Below are 11,199 nucleotides of genomic sequence, written 5' to 3'. Positions count from 1 at the left end.
AATTCAATAGGGATAAAACAATAGAAATCCATAGAAATTAATCTAAACATGTAGAGGATGCTATAATTTCTCCTGGGTTTTTGAATCACTCATTAGTATAATTCTTTATAGGATGGCTGAGAAAACTGATAGACCATTTTAATTTTCTGTCAGGCCTGCCACAGTCCTGAATAGATTTATGCACATAGTTTTAATATGCGACTTGTCCCACTGAAACCAGTGAGTACAGAAATCTCTGTATCATCCAAAAGGCAGAAGAATAATTTCTACAGCATTTCTATGCACACTCCAGAAATAAAATACTTGCTAGATTGGTCCCATTTAATAAACTCCAAATTAAATTATCTAAAATCTGGTAGACATCTTCAATTGGGATAGGACTCTTTATTGTGCTTTTACTTATCCTTGAGGAAAGCAGAGAATATAATCACCAAAATCCATAGTTGGTGGTCTCGGTTTCATTCCTGTCTTCAGAACAGCACATATTGCATTTTACATGTTTTACTTCAAAGTCTTGTAATTTGCCTTATGTTCAGAAAAGGAACACCATTGTGGTCCTATTGGCATTTCTGATTCTAGTTACCTATGGACCATGTAACCACAAAATCTGTAAATGTCCCAGGAAGGTCAGAATAGAAATAGGATTAATCCACAAAGGTACACTGTCCCTAAACTGACACTTGCAGTGGGTCCTTATGCCAGCCTGAAAAATATGTTGAACAACTGAATAATAGCTATGATTCCACAATGTGCCACATGTAAGATTGTCCAACCTAGTAGAAGAGCTGGACATTAAGGTGCATCAGTAAAGTCAGGTAGGGGGAGTTTGCCTACGGCCATGGTGTCCAGCTTGCTAGATACTAGGCACATGTGGCTGTTGGGCCAGTTGAGTGTGACTAGTTGGCTTGAACAACACATATTTTTTCAGAATAATGTGGCTAGTTTACTTCGTAACTGGTTAGGCACCACAGGAGGTGTTTTCTGCTTAGGCTGGTGATTAGCATCTCACTGTGATTAGTATCAAAGTTTTCCTGCCTTGCTGTCCCTCAGTTTTCTATTGTGGAGTTGTTTTTCCTCCAGTTCCATGCAAAACAGGGCACAAGGCATTCTGCAACCATGATTACTTATGTACAATAAAACAAAGATGATGATTAAAGAGAAGAAAGCTCAGTTGTTTTATTTCATGTTGGTAATGTGGTCTGGCAATCTGAGCACAATATTGGAAGATAGAAACTGTGATCTAATTCCACCAGTGACATTGACTTGCTTTGTGACTTTCTATTGCTTGGGGGTTGAAAGGGGACAATTCTCTTCTATATTGCAAAGTTTCTCTTCTATATTGCAAGACTGAGCCATTTAATGGCTCAACAATGTTCTGTCAAGTTTCTGCCATAACTACTAGAATTTAGGTGGGTGTGGATCCTGTGGCCTTAAACATCTCACTTCAGTTTCCTCATCTGAAATACAGGTGCAGTAATGCTAACAATATCGTAGGGCTATTGTGAAGGTTATATAATACTTGTAAAGCACCCTGGTGCAAACTAGAAGCTTATGCAATACACTTAATTTTCTCAAATATATTACCGTAAAAATTCTAAACTAATCTCATTTATGTTAATCAGAGCTGACTATATTGAATTCAGTGGCATTGAAAAGATGTTAAAACTAATGTCCAAATCATCACAATTGGGAGGCAATGTGTCTTTTATATATATATATATATATATATATAGACACATATATAATTAATGATGTTCCTACTCCTGTACTTACAACTTTTCTTCGTCTCCAAAAGGTTACGAAAAGGTTAATGACTTACTTCTTGGGCAGCCTGGGAATAAGGAGTACTGTATCACCTTCCCTATTACGTAAGGTAAAACATCATGCATTATAATGTGGTCTCTTGTTTACTGATAATAAAGAGGCAGTTTGTTTTTTTATACTTCTTTCTTTCTTTCAGATGCTCACTGTTTATTGGAATATCACACTTTTGACTTATAGGTCAAATGAACGCTGAATTTTCTGGAGCCAAACTTGGTGTAAACTTGCACATTTCTGAAGCCTGTGCCACTGCACAAATTTCTATCAACTGAGAACTTGACCCAGAATATCTACTTTAAAACCCACTTTATTAAACAGTATTAGACAGGAGACTCACTCATCCCATTTTCTAGCTGCGTGATGCATTATGCCTTAAACAATAAGGTTTAGCTAGTACATGGCAAGTGTCCAGAGCTATGAAACTCATCTGATTTGATCGCTGCTGCTGCTGTCAGCAGCCTGAAACCTGTGTGAGCGAGTTTAGGAGGCAGATTAATTTAAAAATAGGAAGGAGAACAGATAACATCTCTCAAAGTGCACATGGTTAAATCAAATTAAAATAAATGTGACTTAGACTTTAGTATTTGCTTCATATTTTTGAGGTGAAAATATGTACACAGAGTACACTTATAATGCAGTTTACATCTATCAAGGTTTTTTCCGCCACAGTGTACCTTGTAACTCAGGTGGCCAAATTTGCTCCTGCAGCAGATACAGGTGTTTCCTATGTCTTTTATAGCATAAACAGACTAGGTGAGGATAGAAATGGAAAGTGGTAGTTGGCCGTATGTTTATCAAAGGGACTGCACTTTTTGTCAAATTTAAGGTTAAAAGTCAAAGCAGTCATGAAAATAACACTATAAATTGTAAATTAATCAATTGCAAAAACCTGAACGTACCTACATATGTAAATTATTGGGGGTACTTCATTTGTTTTTTGGGGTACAGTTTGTTCTTTATTTCTTGCATAAGCCTCATTGTTGGCCCAGCTTTTTTTTATTCTCCCTCATCTGTACTACACACAGCCAGTAGTTTTAAGTCTTACAGCATTCTGCATCTGTATAGTTCTTGCTTCTTCTAGCTGTTTACTTCAGACTACACATACGCTAAGTATATGTCTGATAGCGTTGGTTCTCTTGTTGATTGGGTAAATGGGGTAAGTTACATTTCAGTAGTATACTGTACTGTAGGTCAGGGTTCAGCAACCTTTCTGAGGCGGAGTGCCAAAATTGGAGTTGATGTTATAGGTCTCACTACAGCCAGAAGCTGTGCTGACTCTGTTACTTGCAAACTATCACTAACAAAGAACTGGGATAACCACATGTACCTGCATTACAGAATAATGTAGGTGGCTTGATCCCATTGCCACAGGCAGAAGAAAGGTGTAAAGGACAAGAGTGAATTGGTTTCTCTGCAGTGAGAGGAGAACTTAATTTCCAGTTTCCTCCTCCAGCATTGGACAGGTTTGCTGGGTTGGTAAGCAAAGTGGAGCTTCTATTAAAGGCAATGAAAATCTATCTATTTAACCCTGCTGAGCAAGAATATTTCACACAGCAGATAACATTGCTCTCAACTAAATTAATTAAATTTCAAGACTGTCAGACTAATCATGTAGTTTTTAGGGTTTTTATGAGCTGACCTTGAAAAAAGAAAGTACTGCTCTACTGTAGCAGCTCAACTGAACTGTAATAGAGCTACAAATACAATTCAATTAGAGTACAAGGCCAGCAGATACCCACAGCTGATATAAAGCCACATCTTCCCAAAAATAACTTCTAAAAAAAGCATAATCCTCAATCCTCTCTGTAGACGTGAATAGGCCAAAACATTGTCTCTTCTCTGAAAATCTTGCCTCTTTAACAAATGGACACAAAGGTGAAGATTAGTATGTTCTCAGGCTCCACAAGCACATGTCAAAAACTGCATGGGTTTTCCACCCAAACAAATAGCCACTCTGCTTCTCTGTTGTGATCTACACTGTTTTGTGACTGTTTTGCCCTGTATTAACTTTAGGTGATTTAAGTAGGACTTCAGGCTGTAATTTACTTGCATGGCTGATCAAACTAATTGCATGGCAGTTATTTTATTCCCACTAATTTTGTTAACAGTAGGCAGATAATGTGCAGTTAAGTTGTAATTAATTGAATGTGCTTTTTATTGAATATATATTTCAATAATCCCATCTAGCTTCAACAACACAAACAACACACCGGCTTAGAACGGATTGCGTTGCTGTAACTCATGGTTTTACTGTAGCTCTTTCTCCAAGAGTGCTGACTCTTAGCTTTAATTGTTGGCCTAGGTGTTTAACATTTATTTTAAATAGCAATTCAAATCTAGTCTTGTGCTAGTAAATTTCTTCATCTCTTTCCTCTTACTTCTTTCAGTAGTAGGAGGCTGCATCAAAAGGTTGTCATTAGGCTATCATGCTTGACATGTGTTAATCATTGAGGTTTCCGCCACAGATCATATAAGCTGCTGCTCTAGGTATCAAGGTCACCACAACACTTGGATTTGTTCTTTCTAATAGTCCAACATACATAGACTCTTCTGTTGTCAGACATTATGGTTTAATTGAGCTTTTTGTTTCCCTTGCTATTTTGATGTTTCTTTCCACCCCTTTATATCTGCATTAAACTGTCCCACCCCCTTTTGTTGTTTGTTCACCCTCTTTTCAAACAGATTCCTATTCTTTAAGCACGCTCCTTCTTTGAAGCTTTTCACTAGTCTTCTACCCAGAAAACATCTCTTTTCCACATTATAGGGCCCTTTTAGAAATATGAATACTTTAAAAATTGCTCAGCTCTATGACTGGACTGTCATCTGATTAATTGCTGAATTTAGTTTGTATTATTTCTATGTGTTGTAAGTACTCTGAGGTCTGTTTCTGCAGTCTGCTTAGTGTTGTATAGATTATAAGCACTTAATGGCCCTGATTCTGCATTCAGATCCCTGTGAACACTCCCTCTCTTATGCCAGTGTGGAATCTCACCCAAATCAATGAGACTAGGTGACCAAAAGGATTCATAGGCACAGACACATCTGACTTTGTGGAGCTGGTTGCAGACTGAGGTCAATAAAGATCATGTCCAGTGAACCATGTGCTTTCAGTTGTTTCACTTCTTATTTGGTTCATACTCTTGCATCAGCCATGTTACATCTATTTTTAGTAGTAGTCTGTCCACTACTTCATTTAAAATCAATAGCAGACCATTGACATTGTCTGTCACTATCAGTATACTCCCTTAAGCATTGCAGGGCTCAAATAATACATGTTAACTACAACAAGGCATATGACTAAGAGCTTTTGTTTAATATATATTTGCTATTCTACAGTATCCTATTACAGAAGGGTAGTCCTACTAAATGTAAGATGCTCTCTCTTATGAACATATTTTGGCTAATTCAATTCATGTTTGAAGATCAAATTTCAGCCAAATTCTTGTAATGGGAATTTTTCAATTTTCCAGTAGTTGTGCCACACATTTAAAGAGCCCAGTTAAATAAGCAAAGTGAGTATAGATCTCCATGGCTACGTCTACACGTGAAGCCAACATCGAAAGTAGCAACATCGAAATAGGCTATTTCGATGAGAAACGTCTACATGTCCTCCAGGGCTGGCAACGTCGATGTTCAACTTCGACGTTGCGCGGCACCACATCGAAATAGGCGCTGCGAGGGAACGTCTACACGCCAAAGTAGCACACATCGAAATAAGGGTGCCAGGCACAGCTGCAGACAGGGTCACAGGGCGGACTCAACAGCAAGCCGCTCCCTTAAAGGGCCCCTCCCAGACACAGTTGCACTAAACAACACAAGATACACAGAGCCGACAACTGGTTGCAGACTCTGTGCCTGCAGCATGGATCCCCAGCTGCCGCAGCAGCAGCCAGAAGCCCTGGGCTAAGGGCTGCTGCCCACGGTGACCATAGAGCCCCGCAGGGGCTGGAGAGAGAGCATCTCTCAACCCCTCAGCTGATGGCCGCCATGGCGGACCCCGCTATTTTGAAGTTGCGGGACGCGCAACGACTACACGGTCCCTACTTCGACGTTGAACGTCGAAGTAGGGCGCTATTCCTATCCCCTCATGGGGTTAGCGACTTCGACGTCTCGCTGCCTAACGTCGAAGTTAACTTCGAAATAGCGCCCGGTGCTTGTAGCCATGACGGGCGCTATTTCAAAGTTAGTGCCGCTACTTCGAAGTAGCGTGCACGTGTAGACACGGCTATAGCAATGCAGAAGAGGAACTAATCAGTAATGAGTGACACATTGTTCTGTGACAAACATTGATACACAGAATCTATCCAATTCTTCATACATGGCTAATCTCCAAATTACAAGAAAATTTAATATATACATTCTTATGTACTACAGGTTTAACCTCTCTAATTCAGCATCCTTGGGACCTGATCAGTGCAGGAGGAGAGTATTTGCCAGACCACAGGAGGTCAATATTACCTAGCGCATTACCAATACTTCCACTGCTTACTAGGCTCATAGAAGACATTTAGAGGTAAATTAAGCTAAATTACAACACAGAACACTGAGAGCCAGGACCGGTGGCTGGAAACTAACTTTATGGGACCATGGGAAACTTGGCCACATCCATGATAAATGGTCATCCAGCTAGCTAAAATCATGCCCAATTATGTATGTTGCCAGATTAGATAGTTCCAAATTAGAGAGGTTCAACCTGTAAAATATCTTATGTATCTTTAAACTTAAATGAGTTTATTTTCTTCTCGGATATTTCCATATAGTTCTTTTTCCATTTAGAGAACTTGAGGCAAATAGTTGTGGGATTAGTACTTCTGGAGAATATAATTCAATTTACCCACTTTGTTTGTAGAATAGATTCAAGATAGGCAATAGCAACTCAAGTTTTTCCATGATGCCTTGGTAATGTCCCTCAATGCCATAAAGAAATGCAAAACCAAATAGCGAAATCCCCAAAACCAACACTGATTCCCTTTTGCAGGCTAATTTTCAGTTGAGGCTGCCATTAATGATGCCAAATATAGTGGTGGTTTTTTTCTTATAAAGACATTTTATATACTAAAGACTGGATTGAAAACACCAGTTTTTTTCACCGTGAGGGTACATTGAATGGAGGGAGGGAAGACATACCACTCTCAACTTCTAATCTGGGGGCACATAGGTGTATCTCAGTTCCCTCTTTAGAGCTTTGTGTAGCTCAACCCCATCCACTTTCGTCTTCATTGACTAACTAGGTGGACACGGAAGAGACAGCTTTGGACACTCCTCGGACTAAGAATATGGAGGTACACCTTTCTCATGTAAGTGGAATGGACCTTGAGGGGTCATTGTAAATCTGTAAATACAAAATAACTACATAGAAATCAGCAACGATTGGCTTTATCTAATTCTTGACTCCCCCCACCTTCTGCCCCTTTGCTCTCTGATTTGTTCACCTTGATGATATTTTTCTGATTTGTCAACCTTGATTACTATTTTGGTTCTCTGTGCCTTAAATATTGAGTATGTCCTGGTAAGGCTATGATCTGAAGAAGTGGGCCTGTCCCACAAAAGCTCATCACCTAATAAATTATTTTGTTAGTCATTAAAGTGCTACTGGACTGCTTTTTTGTTTTGATTGTAGGTTTAGGTGTGTCTACCCCTGCCAGCTTCACTGCTGTGTCTTTGATTCAAGCAGACGCCTGGGGGAAGGGGATATATTTTCCATAAACATAACTCGCTGGTTCCCCAAGAGCACAGGGCTGATAGGTGCTTATGGTCTGGTTCCCCAGAAACACAGAGCTGGTAGGTAGCAATACTTCATTAGTGAAACAAAGAGTATGTGTGTGTTGGGGAGGGGCACATGCTGTCTGCTCCATCCTGTGCAAACAAGGTACAACTAGAAATCTGTCGAAGCGGCCTTAAACATTTGGTTAAACCAAAATGTCTCTACCTTTGAACATCCAAATTTCTCAGTACTTTTGCAGCTGGATACCCTGTGGTAAGATTGACTTCAGGATGTGGGACATTAAAACAAATGTGTTTAAGGTGACAAAAACATCAACGCAATGTTAGTAGGCTGTGTTGTATGTTCACTGACTGCTGTATACAGCCTTGAGAATTTCATCAGCAGTAACAGATACAGACTTTTCCCATAATAAACCCTGAAAACTGTTTGTACTATTTCCCCATTGTATACAAAACAAGTGGAGATAGGTAATACAGCCCAACTAGTTTTGAACTAGATCCAACTTGGTATCTCTTGCGATTTTTTTTTTTTTGGCAATCAGGTGTTTGCAAAGCTTGCTGAACAGTCAGCAATAAACCACCTAAAAGATGGAAGCACAAGACTTGTTTACATCTCATCTGAGTCATTCTGTAAGGCCAGATGAGATCAGTAGATTATTTAGTCTGACCCCCTGCATGCCATCAATGCAACACATTGAACCTAACTGGAATTAGACCAAATTATTACAGTGCGCAGAAGACTAAACTATTATGTGCCACAGACAGAATGTAGGAAGCATTGAGGTGCACCAATGCACAAGGCCCTCACGTTGGCTGGGAAATGTTATGCGAGATATATGCAAATAATCCTGGCAAGTGACCTCTACCCACATGCCTCAGAGGAATGTAAACCACCACCACCCCTTAAGATCATTGCCAATTTGTCCTGTGAAAAAATTTCTTCCCAAGCCCACATACGATGATCAGTGAGACTCTAAGCACAGAAGAAAGACCCATTCAGCCAAGCACCTGAGAGTGAAATGATGTTCAATGTCCTCTCAGAGTCCCAGCCACTCCCTAGAATGTACCATTTCCAATGCATGCTTCCATGGTCATCCCTGATACTTCAGAGGAAGGAGGTAAACCCAGAGTACATTTGGTGTGGTAAGGAGGGAATCTCTTCCTGACCCTTGGCAATGATCGGCTGAACCACTGAAGCATAAGCTTCTAGGAACATAACACATAAACTGGAACTGAGTCCCAGGGCTGCTGAGCCCAGCCTCCGTATCATAAGTAATCCTGTCAAACTATTGCATGTTACTGATTATAAATGTTGTTCTGCAATGCAGGGCAAAACCACACTCTTCTTAGGCTTTCCTGAATTAGATGAAAATTCTTTCCAACTGCTTGTTTTGCATATAACAGTGTGTCAAGGGCCCTTTCCCCCCTTGCTAGCTTCTGCTCTTCTGCCCCACTTTGGCAGGATAGGCCTCAGGTAAAGTACCCCCTCACTCAGATGAGATGTTCTAGCAGTCAGCCTTCCCCTGGGGTAGGGAGTCCAGCCTCTGCTCCAGAAGCTACTCAGTCCCCTGCTTAGGAGCTTCTGGGTGAATGTAGGAGGCAGTCAGGCTGGCTGGCCCCTCACCCTCCTCCACCTTCCAAGAGAAGGTTTGGAAAAGGTCTCACGTAGCCCTGAAATGGAATCAGTTAATCCTAATGGATCCATTGTAGCCTTGTTTCTACTGATCCTTACCTGCCTGGGGCAACTCCTTTTCAGGTGATCCTGACTGACCTGCAGTATGCTCATTCCCTAGTTAGCAGGAGAGTGGGCCTTTTACTCTTCTAGGGCTGCTTTCTTCCAATCCAGTGCAGCTCTCTGACCCACTGGTGACTGGTACAGGGGCTCTGGAGGGGAAGGGGGCCAAGGGCTATATGCCCTGTCCCACCCCCTCTCTGTTCCTGCCTATGTCTTACCCATACCCCTCCTCCTCCCTCTCTCCCTGCTCTGCCTCAACCACCTCTTCCTCTCGAAGTGCCACACCACTTCTAGTGAGCGCTGGGACAGTCACTCCCTGGAGTGGTGCAGCCTGAGACTAGGAAGCTTGTGTTGCTCTTGGGCCACATCACTCTGGGGGAGGGGCAGGACTGGCCCCACACTAACCAGAAGCAGCATGGCACTGACTGTGAGTGCGGGAGGGTGTGACACTGGGGGTGCACATGGCCCCCTGGGCACCACCCACATGTCACCTCTGCTCTGAGAGGACTTTGTCACAGCAGAAAAATGTCTCAGGAGTTCTAGTGATTTTTTTTCCCTCTCCCCATCCTCTGCCCCTTTGCTGGAGCCAGAACCAGAGTAGGCTTGTAATAACTAAGAAACAGCGACCCTCTCACTCAAATGAGTCTCTGCTCTGTCGGGGGAAGACCTCTTCTCACGAATACTTTCCCCACTGCCTCAGTGTACAGGGCAGGTAGGAATGGGAAAGACAGGTAGGGCAGCAGGGGCCCCCATGCACACGGCTATGGCTGCTGGCAGCAAGGCTGCTCTAGGAGAGGGGCAGGATGAGGCTGGCTGAAGGGGAAGGGACAGGACCAGCTTGGGGGAAAGGGAGTCAGGGAACCGTGCCAGCTGAAGAGCCAGGGATGGGAAATGGGGGACAGGACCTGCTGTGGGGGATGGTGGTCCACATTTACAATAAAGCACCCCCTCCCAGAAATTCCTGTGTATGGGCCTGGACCCCCATCCCCTCCTAAATGTACCGTAACACTACTAATAGTCACACATGCCCTTGTGGCAGGGGAGCTCAAAATCAACACAGACCAAAAACCACAATACAACCTTTGACCCAGAAACAGACTTACAAAACAAATGAATAACCTCATGACTTTTGGGTAGGCATTACAGTGTCGTCCAGACAGCTCCCCTCACTAGGAAAGGTGCTTAACTCCTGCTTAAGTGAACATCCCAGAGCCAGCAGCTCTTACTAGCTGTGTCTACACGTGCACGCTACTTCGAAGTAGTGGCACTAACTTCGAAATAGCGCCCATCGCGGCTACACGCGTTGGGCGCTATTTCGAAGTTAACTTCGACGTTAGGCAGCGAGACGTCGAAGTCGCTAACCTCATGAGGGGATTGGAATAGCGCCCTACTTCGACGTTCAACGTCGAAGTAGGGACCGTGTAGACGATCCGCGTCCCGCAACGTCGAAATTGTGGGGTCCTCCATGGCAGCCATCAGCTGGGGGGTTGAGAGACGCTGCCTCTCCAGCCTGTGCGGGGCTCTATGGTCACCGTGTGCAGCAGCCCTTAGCCCAGGGCTTCTGGCTGCTGCTGCTGCAGCTGGGGATCCATGCTGCATGCACAAGGTCTGCAACTCGTCGGCTCTGTGTATCTTGTGCTGTTTAGTGCAAGTGTGTCTGGGAGGGGCCCTTTAAGGGAGCGGCTGGCTGTTGAGTCCGCCCTGTGACCCTGTCTGCAGCTGTGCCTGGCACCCTTATTTCGATGTGTGCTATTGTGGCGTGTAGACGTTCCCTCGCTGCGCCTATTTCGATGTGGTGCTGCGCAACGTCAATGTTGAACATCGACGTTGCCAGCCCTGGAGGACGTGTAGACGTTATTCATCGAAATAGCCTATTTCGATGTCGCCACATCGAAATAGGCTACTTCGATGTAGGCTTC

The sequence above is a fragment of the Carettochelys insculpta genome, chromosome 9, assembly GCF_033958435.1.
Source record: "Carettochelys insculpta isolate YL-2023 chromosome 9, ASM3395843v1, whole genome shotgun sequence".
Lineage (NCBI taxonomy): Eukaryota > Metazoa > Chordata > Testudines > Carettochelyidae > Carettochelys > Carettochelys insculpta.
Note: the sequence above shows the minus strand (reverse complement) of the source record.